General features: G+C 39.1%; 1 protein-coding gene across 3 annotated transcripts in view; it reads right to left on the bottom strand.

Moving 5' to 3' along the window:
• Positions 1–13065, bottom strand: part of LINGO2 (leucine rich repeat and Ig domain containing 2) — a 1255110-nt gene that overhangs the window by 913599 nt on the left and 328446 nt on the right. The window contains exon 3 of one of the 3 annotated variants that reach the window (XM_027614289.2): positions 1786–1840. The exons of the other annotated variants lie outside the window; for them this stretch is intronic. The gene's annotated coding sequence lies outside the window, so the exon portion shown is untranslated. The remainder of the gene's footprint in view (positions 1–1785; positions 1841–13065) is intronic. 3 annotated transcript variants of the gene reach the window in all.

The raw sequence follows: 13065 nt of genomic DNA, 5'->3' as shown, positions 1-13065 counted from the left end.
GTTATGAATATTTGAAGTCCCTTGCCTCAAACAGGTCAGACCAACACATTACACCTCTTTAATGTACTCTTTAGGCACAGACTACTTATGGTAAGAAGAAATGCAAGTCTCATGAAAGAAGACGAAAAAGATGCACTTGCTAGTATGATATGTTCAGATGCTCTTTGAATTGGGGGTCAGAAGATAGTCATTGTTCTAATATGTTATTGAACACTTTTTGGCATGAAAGATTTCATTTTTTTCCCTAATAAAATATCTGAATACCCTGGGAAAGCAATGAAATAGTAAGTTCTTAGCATCCAGACTTCCTTTGGGATTAAAGTGGAAATAAAATAAGAATTGCCTTTCATTAAATTTTCTTATTATGTCTTATGAAAATTAATTACCCCTTGAATAGATCCAATGTAAAACAGTTATACATTGTATGTTTCCTATTTCCCACACAGCATCTTTTCAAAAAATTAATTATAGCCAATAGTTTCAATTCAAAAGGGAATAATTAAAAGCAAGGTGGGGGAGTAAAGAGATAATGATGTCATTTTAAAATTAACTGAAGCATTTAAGAATTAACTGGTCTTTCTTAGAGTTTAATATCTGTTTAAATTTAATAGTTTATATACATACAAGAGTATTCAATATTTATATTAAATTTGATTTTGAATGTTATAGTCTGAGAAATCACTTAATAGGTAATTTCTCTTAGTTGTTTTTTTTTTTAAACCTTTCAATTTGTATAAGACAAAATGAAATATTTTAGATCAGGAATTTCTTTCAGCTGAGAACAATAAGCTTGCATAGAGCTATCTGCTACAATTTTGTGTATTTATGGGGTCTTATTAAGGTCAGAGACAATGTCCTTTGGTGTCTCTAATTAAATTAGCCCACTACAAGTATAGAATCCTTCTGTTGGTTTTTAGTTAAAATGACAAAATTCCAGAGAATAATGATGCATCAGACACACACACCTCCCAACCACCAGAAATAATGACAAACAAGGGTCATCAGTCTAGTTCTAACCAAGACAGAGACAGAAGGCTCACTGTGCATTTACCTTTCTTGTCCCAGTCAAGAAGCCCCCAGGGATGAAACTGCACCAAGTGGCAGTTTCCAACTGGTCTAAGTGAATTTAAGGATACAATACCCAGGCTCACTCATCTCTCCACTGTAGTCAATATGCCTGATTCTTTGTCCACTGAAGAACCTCTTACCGTAAGCTGCAGGGATTTATTTCTGCCCTGTTTGAACCAGTCACTCCCAAAATGGGTGGGACAGAGTTACTGGAGGCCCAGTAGGGATTAATTTATTTAGAATGCTTTTTGCCATAAACCCATCTGCTCTGGAGCAATCACTCCTGAGTGTACTGAATTTATTGCAGTTTCTGGGGAATTCCCCTTTTCTGAAAGAATGTAAAGTATTAGGTAGAAGTTGGGGGTTAGTTTATAAATGACCTACTTACCTATCAGATAACACTACAGTTAAAGACATAAACACACCAGTAAGTAGGGCTTGCTAACTTCCTCTGCGATCACAGTGATGATTATCAAGGGACCCCTGGATCCACTTCCACCTTTGCTCCTATTCCCTGTTCTTTTCCAGAGTTTGCCCAGATTCTGACCCAAAAGTTCTAGTTACCACCTCTGGGCCTAACTTTAATCCTTACACTGCATTTGACCACCCTGTTCCTATACTGTGAATGTGAGGTTTATTCGTCCATTTTATTTATGCTGCAATAATTATGAAAACAGTTTTCAGTGACTTAGAAAAACAAGGTTACATGGCACTCACATCACATGATGAATATTGGTGAACACTGCTCTCCTCAGAGGGTCTAGAATCCAGGCTGAAAAAAAGACAAAAACAAAAACCTCTTACCTTATACACCCTGCTGCTCCCCTGACAGATGGAAAAAAGCAATGCCATACCCATGTGATGGCTCTTAAAGCTTCTTTCTAGAAGTGGCAATAACAGGCCACATTTAATTCAATCGCCAGAACAAGCTACATAGCTAAGCTGAATGTCAGTGAGATGAAGAAGTGTAACCCTCTCATAGCGGATGCTGAAGGGAGGTGGGCAATGTTGCAATTCACTACAGATGTGGCCATTGTGCTCAATGCCTTTGACTCACCTCTGGCCCCCAGGACTCCAATCCCAGGCTTACAGTCCTTGGTGGGCTGATGTGGAAACAGAACCTGTTATTGCCAATAGGAAACCAGCACAGTTTAAGAGAAGGAAAACATGAAGGTAAAGGCATCCCTGACCTCTATAGAAATACACTTTGATTTGATCCATTTTTTTCCAATCCAGTCCACCTTGAATGTCAGATTTTTTACAGGAATCACAAGGCTTAATTTATAGCACATCATTTCATCTAAGCTACGTGTGAGACTCATGGGCAGTTATGTCAGTTCTCATCTATCTGTTATGATCATGTCTTTTCTTCCTGCCCAAGCTTCTTGTCCGTGTGGAGCCTGTCCAAGCCCACAGCTGTGTTGGAAGTGATTTTCTGCTCTGGAAGAAACTTCCCCAGAGTCACATGTCAAGACCAGAAAATTAAATTAAATTACGATGGGCCCATTTAACTTTGAACTTCATCCTTTCAACTTCGAAATCTAGTAACTGAATGTTTACATATCTATATACAATTATTTGTCTAAATGTGTATTTTCTTTTTCCATAAAGATTTTAAAGGTAGTTTTCAGACACTATAATTAAAGAATGTGTGTCATTCACCTGAAATGGACAGTGTCATACTTCCTAAAATGAACTTCAACTTTTCTGTTCGGTTTGCTTCTAAACAAAATAGTAGACTTTAATAAATCCTTAAATAAAATCTTCTTTAAATAATATCTTTAAATAAATATCTTTAAATAAAATCTTCAAAAAAAATAAAATCCTAGGTTATATCAAGTAAAGGATTACAAAGCTTTTTTTCGATCAGTGTATGTCAAGATGACACCACAAGAGTGAAAGGCCACAGAAAGACAGATTATCTGTTCAGAATGAAGAGATGGATATATGGAAAAATATCCATGTTAATATCTAAAATTAATTTTGATGATGGTTGCATAATTCTGTGAATAAACCCAAAGCCATTGCATTGTAGATTTTAAATGAATGAATTATGTGGAATATGAATTATATCTCAATAAAGCTGTTCAAATACACATATGTATGATTATTCTCAATAATGTTGCTTCAAACTCACATTATTTATATCCATTATAGATAGATATCATGTTATAAATATCTCTTATAGCAATTGTCAACTCTTCCCGCATTTTATCTTATTTTTTACTTATTTTTTAAGATTTTACTTATTTATTTGAGAGAGAGAGACACAGCAAGAGAGGGAACACAAGCAGCGGGAGTGGGAGAGGGAGAAGCAGGCTTCCCTTGGAGCAGGGAGCCGGACATGGTGCTCGATCACAGGACCCCGGGATCATGACCTGAGCCGAAGGCAGATGCTTAACCATCTGAGCCACCAGGTGCCCCCCTGCATTTTATTTTAAAGATGGCCGCTGAAACTTCCATGTCTTCCCATGCCCCTCTCCTTCTCCCTCCCCTTGATCTTTGTTTCAAGACGGTCCTATTGCCACAACTTAACTTCCTTAAGCACTGCAGATCCAACCCAGCTCTTCTACCTTGACTGTAGTTGTCCTTCTGCCCTCTTCTAGCTGCTCCTTATTGTGATTCCTACTCCCTTGTTCCTCCTATGGTGCCAGCTTGGTATTGGTAACCCTCCTGGGGAAGCAATGATGGGAAAATGGAGGGAAGAAAGTGCTGGGGAGGAAATCCCAATTCCACAGCCACTGCCCTGTCTTCCTTCTCTGAATTCTACCTGCTCCCTCTAACTCCTCATCTCCCAGCTCCACAGGTGATTCCCGGCTTTGTAGCTCATCTTCAAAGGCCATGATTGCTCCTATCATCAAATAGTGTAGTTCTATTTAGTATGCAAATTCATGAAAATGAAGTCAGAAAACCTCAGGGCCATTCCTAGTGCCCTGGTCTGATCCGCAGGGTGAAATTTTCCACAGGCCCCTCTCCCCTCAGTTCCCTGGGCTTGGAGAGCAGTTTAGAAGGGTCTCCATTTCAGCTCTGATTACCTTATGCTGTAACTGTTTCTCTAATATTGAACAATGGAGTACTTCATGGCAGAAACAGTGCCATCCATATTTATGTGTTTCCCACGGTGCCTAGAAGAGTGTCTAACTCAAAGAAAGTGCTTCAGATGTTTGTTGAATAAACTTCCAACTGCCACACTCCTGGTTTCAATATCCCATTTTGTGGCATCCCCTGGTTTCTTTAATCCCTCAGCCAGCCCTTTCACCAGGCAATTTGACACCATTTTCCTTTCAACCATTTGTCCCAGTGATGCCTCCAAGCTCAGTCCATACCTCCTGACCAATTATCCTAGACTCACACCTCCCAGATTCTGCATACTATAAATCAATAATAAAAATACCATGATAAATTTGCACAACACTCTTTTTTGTTGTTGTTAAGTTTATACAAATTGGCTCCACTTGTCCCCACTGCAATCTTTTTAGCTAGTAGGGAAAGATCAGGAAACTGAGGCAGTAAAGGGTGCCTGGGTGGCTCAGTCATTAAGCATCTGACTTCAAATGAACTCATGCCAGAGTTTCATACATAGATTTCCATTACCTCCAGTGAGTAAACTTGGTCAAAAATACCTTGCAGCCCCTAGATTTTTAAAGTTCTTCTTGTTGAAAACACACTTGGCAAAAACACTTCTGCTTGATGGTTTAATAACTTTCATTTCAAAATGCATAAATTTGGGCTTAAATGTGAAATAAATTTTGCGTAGCAAATGGCAAACACCTAAGGCACCTCTTTTCGTCCCTGCTGTGAGTCAGTTCCTAGTGCACCACTGTATCTGGCATGTGGAAACCATGAAAACCCGCCTGCAGCTCTGTGCGTGTGCTCTGTGCAAACCCAGAATACCACCACCTGTGTTAGCTACCATGCAATCCTGTTCAAGTTATCATTACAATTCAAAACAGGATCTAAATTGCATGAAGAAGCCTTTCTAATCCATAGAGTTAACTAGAGACATTGAAAACTGATCTAATAGCATCACATTGTCTTTACATTTAAGCCCACACAGATGCATAATTAGATGCAGAGTGCATAATTAACAGAGGAAGCTGAGACTTCTGCAGTGCTAAAAGTTGACTCATTTTTCTGTTTGGGTAGATGACATCCACTTGCCAAGCTCCAGTTTCTCTAGCCTCTGGGCCTTTACACTTAACACTAGGTTCCCCAGCTTTGCCATACTCTTCCCTTCCTCACACGGTATTCAACTATAACCCTGCCTTCCTCTTTAATGAACTAACTCCCTCAGCTCTCAGATCACTATTCTCCCAGGAAATTTCCCTGACATGTTACACCTCTGGGTTAGGCCAGCCTCTTATTTGTGCCCAGATCACTCTGTGTTCCTCCTTGTTTTAGTATTCATTCACAGTGTTTTGTAATTTGCTGACCTGTTTTTCTAAATCTTCCACTAGGTTTGAAGGGTGAGGTCTTGTCTATTTAGCCTGTGTGAATACCCACCACCTAGCACCTTGTTAGGTACATGGGAAGGGTTCAGTAAATGCTTACTGAGTGAATGAAGGAGTTCCTGTAAGGCTCATTTTGGTTCTGTGGTTTCCTTTTCAAACTGCTCCTTCCTTAAAGGGCTACTGATACTTGATGAAATAGAAATATCATGTTTTATATCTAGTTTCTTCTCATAGTTATGATGCATATTACATGAACCACTCCTTCAGCAATTTCAAAACAGTGGTAACCCAGGTATAAAAATACAATATAAGCAATTAAAAAACTATAGTTCAATGGTAATCATCTCAAAATTCTAATATTCAGGTGAAGAGACATAGCTGAGTAGAGAGTGAGAAATGTACATCCTGGGCTAGTACAGGAGCTTGATGTCCGTAACAGTGTTGCTCTCATTCTGGTACATACATGGCTTATATGGTAACCCCTGCCACTGCCCCCGACCCCCCAGCCACCTGCTTTGACTGGACTAGGTAAATAATGAATTGTGGACAAAAGTGACAGGCATATTGACTCTAGAACTGGAGTGGTTAATTGCTGGTTTGAGAACTTCCAGCTTTATCTTTGTCCTATCACCGCAACCCGTGATGTTCCGGAGGATGGAATGCATATTTCTCAGAGTCTCAGAGCACACTGCTGGTCTCCGTGGCTGGGAGACACAGAGTATGAATTAGAAATAAACAGACATTGTAGGGCTCATTGTTACTGTGCCCACACTAACTAAATTCCTCTTTGCGCTCTTGTTTGAATGAGGCACCCAATGTATGTCTGGTTCTAGGAAGAGAAGAACTTCAAGCAGATAGGAAATTCTCACCAATATACCCTTTTTGTACATATGTCAGAGACAGATTTCATTGTGTCTTTGAGGCAATCACCAGGCACCATTCTCTCTGCAAGCACTTATTTTAGTAAATAATGTGTTTGTGTTTATTTACTGGTTAGGTTCCTCTCCCCTGCTACCACCCCCCTAACTCCTGGCCCCAAGTAAACCATGAGTACCCCGAGGCAGGCAGGCAGGCAGGCAGCAGTTTCTGTGAATGGCTCCCAGAGGAGCTCCATTAAGGGTGTCCAAAAAAATAACTCACAAGTCCCAGGATTAGTGCTTATCAACATAGATCTGAAACAAATAACAAAATGCTAATCCAATGCTCACTTGGTGTATTAATTTTTCATTGCTTTTATAACAAATTATCACAAATTTCATGGCTTAAACAATACACAGTTATTTTATCTTCAGTTCTGAATGTCAGAAATTTGAAATGGATCTCATTGGGCTAAAATCAAGGTGATGACAAGGCTGCATTCCTTTCTGGAGGCTCTAGGACAAATCCATTCCTTTGCTTCCATTCCAGCTTCTAGAGGCCCATATTCCTTGGATCAGGGCCGCTTCCTCCACCTTCAAAGCCAGCAGTCTTGGGTCAAGTCTTTCTCACACTACTCTCTCTCTGGCTCTGTCTTTTCTGTCCAGTTCTTCTACTTTTAAGGACCCTTGTGATTCCACAGGACTGACCAAGGGAATCCAGGATAATCTCCCTATTTTAAAGTTAGCAGCATTAACAGCCCTATACCCATCTGCAAGATTAATTCCTCTTTGTCATGTAACCTAACAGATTCAGATTCTGGGGATTTGGACAGAGACACCTTTGTGGGAGCCCATTATTCTGCCCACCATTTTGAGTTTAACCTATAAACTCAATGGAGGGCTTTTATAGCTTCTCAGCTTCATATAGAAGGTAATATAGTAGCCATTATTTACTATAATCAGATTCGATATAGTCCATAAGGTTAATTATATAAATAAGTTCAGTCCCACAGCTATTGAACTTTTGTCCTGGGGAAGGCACTATGCCAATAATTAAATTATTTGTACTGCCCTGGTATTATCTTGTTGAAAAAAAAAAATTCAAGATGACAAGTTAGATATTAAGACCCAGAGATATTGCTAAGTAAAGGTGGCTTTGAAGATGCTTTCTCTTGCTTCTAGGTGGAGAAGAGATCATTTCCATATATCACAATTCTACCAGTTTGTTGCCCAATTTTTCCTGTAAGAATAGTCTCATGAGGATACAGTCCTTCTCAGCCTAAGAAGCGAAATTTCTGTAAGCCTACAAAACAATAGTAATGGTCCTCATTTATCTAGCACTGTCTTCTTGAGTAAGCACATGAATAATTACATGCGTGGTGACCAGGGCTGCAATTATTACTTTGATTACTCAGAGGAGGAAGCTGGGTCTAACAGAGGCCTAGGGCTGTTGAGCAGGTGAGTGGCAGATCTGGAACCATATGGCTTGCAGCTCTTAGTCCTGTGCTCATTTTAGAAATTTAGAAAACTAAATTTAGAAATTAAGCTCATTTAGAAAACTATCTTTTCTTCAAGAGGGCAACTTGCTTACAAATGATGTTCAAATAAATGCACTATTGTGGTTTCCACACCTTTGTGCATTGGATGATGCAGAAGAGATTCCTTTGGGAAATGAGAGGTTGAGCTGGAGGCCTCTAAAAACTCCTGGAAACTCCAGGTGTCCTTTAGTCACGCACGCACATATGCACAATTGTGCCTTATTTGCCCGCATACAAACTTGAATACCTTTCAAGACTCATCACTCATCAAATCTTAAGGTGAATTAAAATTTCATGTAATGGTATATTATCAAGAAATGAAACTGGTTGTCAAATACTTAAATAAAAATATTCAGGAGCTATGGATTAGAAGGCAACACAGCTTAGTGATCAAAACCACATGCTCCAGAGACATGTGGGGTTTAAATCAAGGTCTCACCACCTCTCACCTGTATAAATTAGGCCACAATTTTCTTTATTGAAAAAGAGAAAAAAAATCTATGGCTGTCTCATGGGACAGTTATGAGGATTAACCAATTGTTCTCAACTAGGAGAGATTCTTCCCACCCAAGGGGCATGTGGCAATGATGGGTGATGTTTTGAGCCTCACAGCTTGGAAGGAATTACTTGTATCTAGTCAGGGGAGGCCAGGAATACTGCTAAAAATCCTACAATGCCTTACAGGACAGCACACCACAATAAAGAATTATCAGACCCAAAATGTTAATAGTGCTGAGACTGAGAATTTCACATTTAAACTCACACTCCACAAAGTGCTCAAAATTGTTACCTGTTATTTATATTATTAAACAGATTTGTACTAAGTATCATGCTATGAATCAGGGGCCTAAAATTGGCTAAGTTATGAGAGGCCCATTAAATGAAACTTTTAAGTATAAACAATTACTATGCAATAGCATACACTCATAGTGGCATCATATGCAAAGCACTGTATGAGGGCGCCTGGGTGGCTCAGTTGGTTAAGGACAACTAGGAGGGAGTTGTCCTTAACCATGGGGCATCGGGCTCCCTGCTCAGCAGGGAGTCGGCTTCTCCCTCTGTCCCTCCCCGCAGCTCTTGCTCTCTCTCTCTCTCTCTCAAATAAAAATAAAATCTTTTTAAAAAAACACCCATCTTTCCTTATTATAACTAAATTCTGCACCCTCCAAGAGCACAGGACTGTTACTGTTGAGTACTATTACTATTAATCTTACATGTCCTATCCCCTGAAATTGTTGTAATATGGCTTGTCCCCATCCCCTAACATATCAAGATATGTTATCCCCTAATCCATTCCAGAAAGGAATGCAGCCTTGTCATCACCTTGATTTTAGCCCAATGAGATCCATTTCAAATTTCTGACATTCAGAACTGAAGATAAAATAACTGTGTATTGTTTAAGCCATGAAATTTGTGATAATTTGTTATAAAAGCAATGAAAAATTAATACACCAAGTGAGCATTGGATTAGCATTTTGTTATTTGTTTCAGATCTATGTTGATAAGCACTAATCCTGGGACTTGTGAGTTATTTTTTTGGACACCCTTAATGGAGCTCCTCTGGGAGCTCGACCTGCCTTCGGCTCAGGTCATGATCCTGGAGTCCTGGGATCGAGTCCCACATTGGGCTCCCTGCTCGGCAGGGAGTCTGCTTCTCCCTCTGACCCTCCCCCATCTCATGTGTTCTCTCTCTCATTCTTTCTCTCAAATAAATAAATAAATAAATCTTTAAAAAAAAAAGCACTATATGAGGGAGTATATATTCGTTCTGTTTGTGGGAATTGGGGAAGGCTCCATAGAGAATAAAGTATTCCCCATAGGCGCTTAAATATGATAGAAATTTGACCACTAGAAAATGGATAGGTTTGTTGGTGTGAAGGATATGTGTCCATTTAGGGGAAAGATGTTGGGGCATTAAAAATATTACAGAAATAAAAGGTATAGCATTTGCAAAGGCTAAAAAAAACAAGTGTCATTCAAAATATGATCACTGCATTAGCATTACAAGGAATATGATAGATTGTGGATATGATTCTGGTGCTGTGAAGAGAGGCAGGCATCAGTGAACAATTAGGAGACCATGGTGAGAATTCAGATGTAAGCTTAAACTAACATAAGGAGTAGGAGTAGCTCCCATAGCACTGGGAGCATAAGGGAGAGGAAGAATTACAAATTCAGAGGTAGAATCAGCAGAACCCTGCTACTTTTTGAATGTTGGGAAAGACAACAGCTGCATTAAACACTGGGCTATGGGACCCCTGTTCTTGACAGCCAACTTGTCGACACCATTAGACCTAAATATGACATAGTGTGACAGAGCATGAAGCAGCAAAACCGGTATTTTGAGAGAAATTGCGCTTGTGTTAATGTTTTTGAGCTAAGGTTATTCACAGATGAGCTTATAGACTGAAAATAAAATACCATTGATTGACAAAAAGAATTTCATAAGAGTTGCAAAATAATTTTCTGATCTTTGATGAAATGAGTAGGTAGTATTCATTTGCCACAGTTTTTATACATATAGATAAGAATAAAGTTCTTTAACTGAAAGTTCTTAAGTTAGAATTTAGGTTTTTATTTTTTGTATATCAAAAGATGTTTCAGGTTTTTGGCAAAATCCAGTTGACAATTTCTTAAAGTAAAAACAAGAATAAATGTCGATATATATTCATCCCAGAACTTCACTACTGTCAAGTACCAAAAAGAACTCTGTTGCCAAGACTTGCAAATTCGACCTTATGTTTGTTGGCACAAAGAATTAACAGAGCCACATACTTGAGCCAGTAATAAAAAATTCCTTCTTAAGCTTAAATAAAACTCTATTAAAGGGCAAAAAAAAAAATTAATTTTTCCAAAGAAAACAGGACCAAAATTAGTGTATATTAAGTAAGTCTCTGTTTCAAAATGTAACTACCAATGAAGCTGTGCATGATATTAAAACATAAATCCCCTTATGCTCCTGACCAGGGCCTGGGACTGACTGTATAGTCTTTAATTTCCTTCAAAGATTGATAAACAGTTGCTCTTTCCTGGGCACTTTTCCTTATCACTGCATGTTTTCCAAGATGGTTTAAAAAAATTGCCTGATTTCCCTGATGCAGCCTATTTGAAATTTTCTAAGGAAGTGAATAGGAAGCAGAAAATTGCAAAGAGCCACAGTGCAAAGGGAGAGTGGAAAGAGCTCAGTATAGGATTTAGAATGCAGGCAAATGGACTTTTAAAACCAGCTATCCTTAATAGTGGTGGTACCTGGACATAATGAAAAGAAGTGGCAGCAGAGTAATGCATCCTTAACTAGAAACCATCTGTTTATGCATATTGTGCTTTTATCATCAATATATCTGGGTCTTCGTCTGTATAAAATGCAGATATCCCACATTTATCCTTAAGCTGCATGAATGTTTAATGATCAGGCAGGTTATATAATACACATAAATTAATTGCATGCTATTCATTTTCATGTATTTTAGCTATTTAAATCTCTCCTCTCACTGCTGCAAAGCTAATGATTTATATATATGCCACTGAAAATGTAACAAGATAGGTGCCCCAGACACATACATTCAAGCAATTCCTTTAACTTTTTATGCTTTCATGGGAGGAAAACATTCAAAGGTTTATTTTACCCTAGATGCCAGTAGCTGTGTCAGGCACTATCTGTCCCAGATGCAATTTATTGGATCTCCAGGTCCCAGACTGGTTAAAGCAATGCTAGTATGCTTTCAGACTTTAGGGATCAACTCTTTGGTTCCTTCCTCCCATCTCTGACTCTTTTTGCCTAGGGCAGTACTCTGGCTTTCTAGCTGAACTGTACAGGAGGGCTCTAGGCAGAGGCAGAGTTAAAGCATTCTCTTTTGGACTTTGATCAGGATGGAAACAAGATAACTGGGAGACAGCAATTCATAAGACAGTTATTTGGAGATAGAACAAGAGTTGTAAAGCAGCCTAGCAATGTTCTTGATATGTTTAGGGGATGGGGACAAGCCATATTACAACAATTTCAGGGGATAGGACATGTAAGATTAATAGTAATAGTACTCAACAGTAACAGTCCTGTGCTCTTGGAGGGTGCAGAATTTAGTTATAATAAGGAAAGATGGGTGTTTTTTTAAAAAGATTTTATTTTTATTTGAGAGAGAGAGAGAGAGAGCAAGAGCTGCGGGGAGGGACAGAGGGAGAAGCCGACTCCCTGCTGAGCAGGGAGCCCGATGCCAGGACCAGGACCCCAGGATCATGACCTGAGCCAAAGGCAGACGCTTAACGACTGAGCCACCCAGGCACCCCAAGAAAAGATGGTTTTATCTCCATGGTGATTTTGTGCTTTGCTTTTACTATTTTCTTGTCCTTGATCTTTCCTTAATTTACATTGAGCATCCTCTATGTGGCAGGAACTATATTTCTCACTGAAAATAAAATGCTAATTTAATTAAACAATGGTCCTTTCCATCGTGAAGCTTGCAGTCCAGTAAGGGAAGCTAATATTAACAATTAACTTCATAAACAAACATGTTACAAACAGTGATGGGGGGGGGGCTTTGTGTGCTGAGAAACCATGTGTCAGACAAGGCTTCCCTAAACTGCCCCCAATGAAGTGATATTTGATCTGATGACTGAAGGATGAGGAAGAATTAAGTAGGGCACCAGGTGGAAGCAGAGAATTCTGAAGAGATGGATTAACTTCTGCAAATGTCCTGAGACCAAGACAAGAGGAAGCATAAAAAACTGAAAGTAAATCACTGTGACTATAGCCCTGGGAAAGGCTGGAGGCAGGCAGTGCTAAATTTTAGGTCACAAAAAAGATTTTGGTCATTAACTTTGGAACCTATGGGGAATTACTGAAGCTTTTTAAGGGGGGCAATAAAATAATCAGATTGACATCTTAAATAAAATACATGAAGACAGAGCACTTAGGAGGCTATTGCAGTAATCAGGGAGGAGATGATGTTAGCATGGATAAGCTGATGATGGTAGAAATACAGAGAAGATGAAGATGGATTTAAGAAATTTAGAGGAGATTATTTGATAATAGGTTTGGCAATGGGAAGTGAGGGATAGTGGATCAAGGGCAATTAAATTTCAGGTTTGCACCTCTGCATGGATCTCGGTCCTGTCTGATATCACTCCTGTCAGAGTGAATCATCTTTCTTTTGG

This window comes from Zalophus californianus, chromosome 13 (genome assembly GCF_009762305.2).
Source record: "Zalophus californianus isolate mZalCal1 chromosome 13, mZalCal1.pri.v2, whole genome shotgun sequence".
NCBI classification, from domain to species: Eukaryota; Metazoa; Chordata; class Mammalia; order Carnivora; family Otariidae; genus Zalophus; species Zalophus californianus.
The sequence above is the reverse complement of the archived record's forward strand: the minus strand, read 5'-3'. Positions and strand labels throughout refer to the sequence as shown.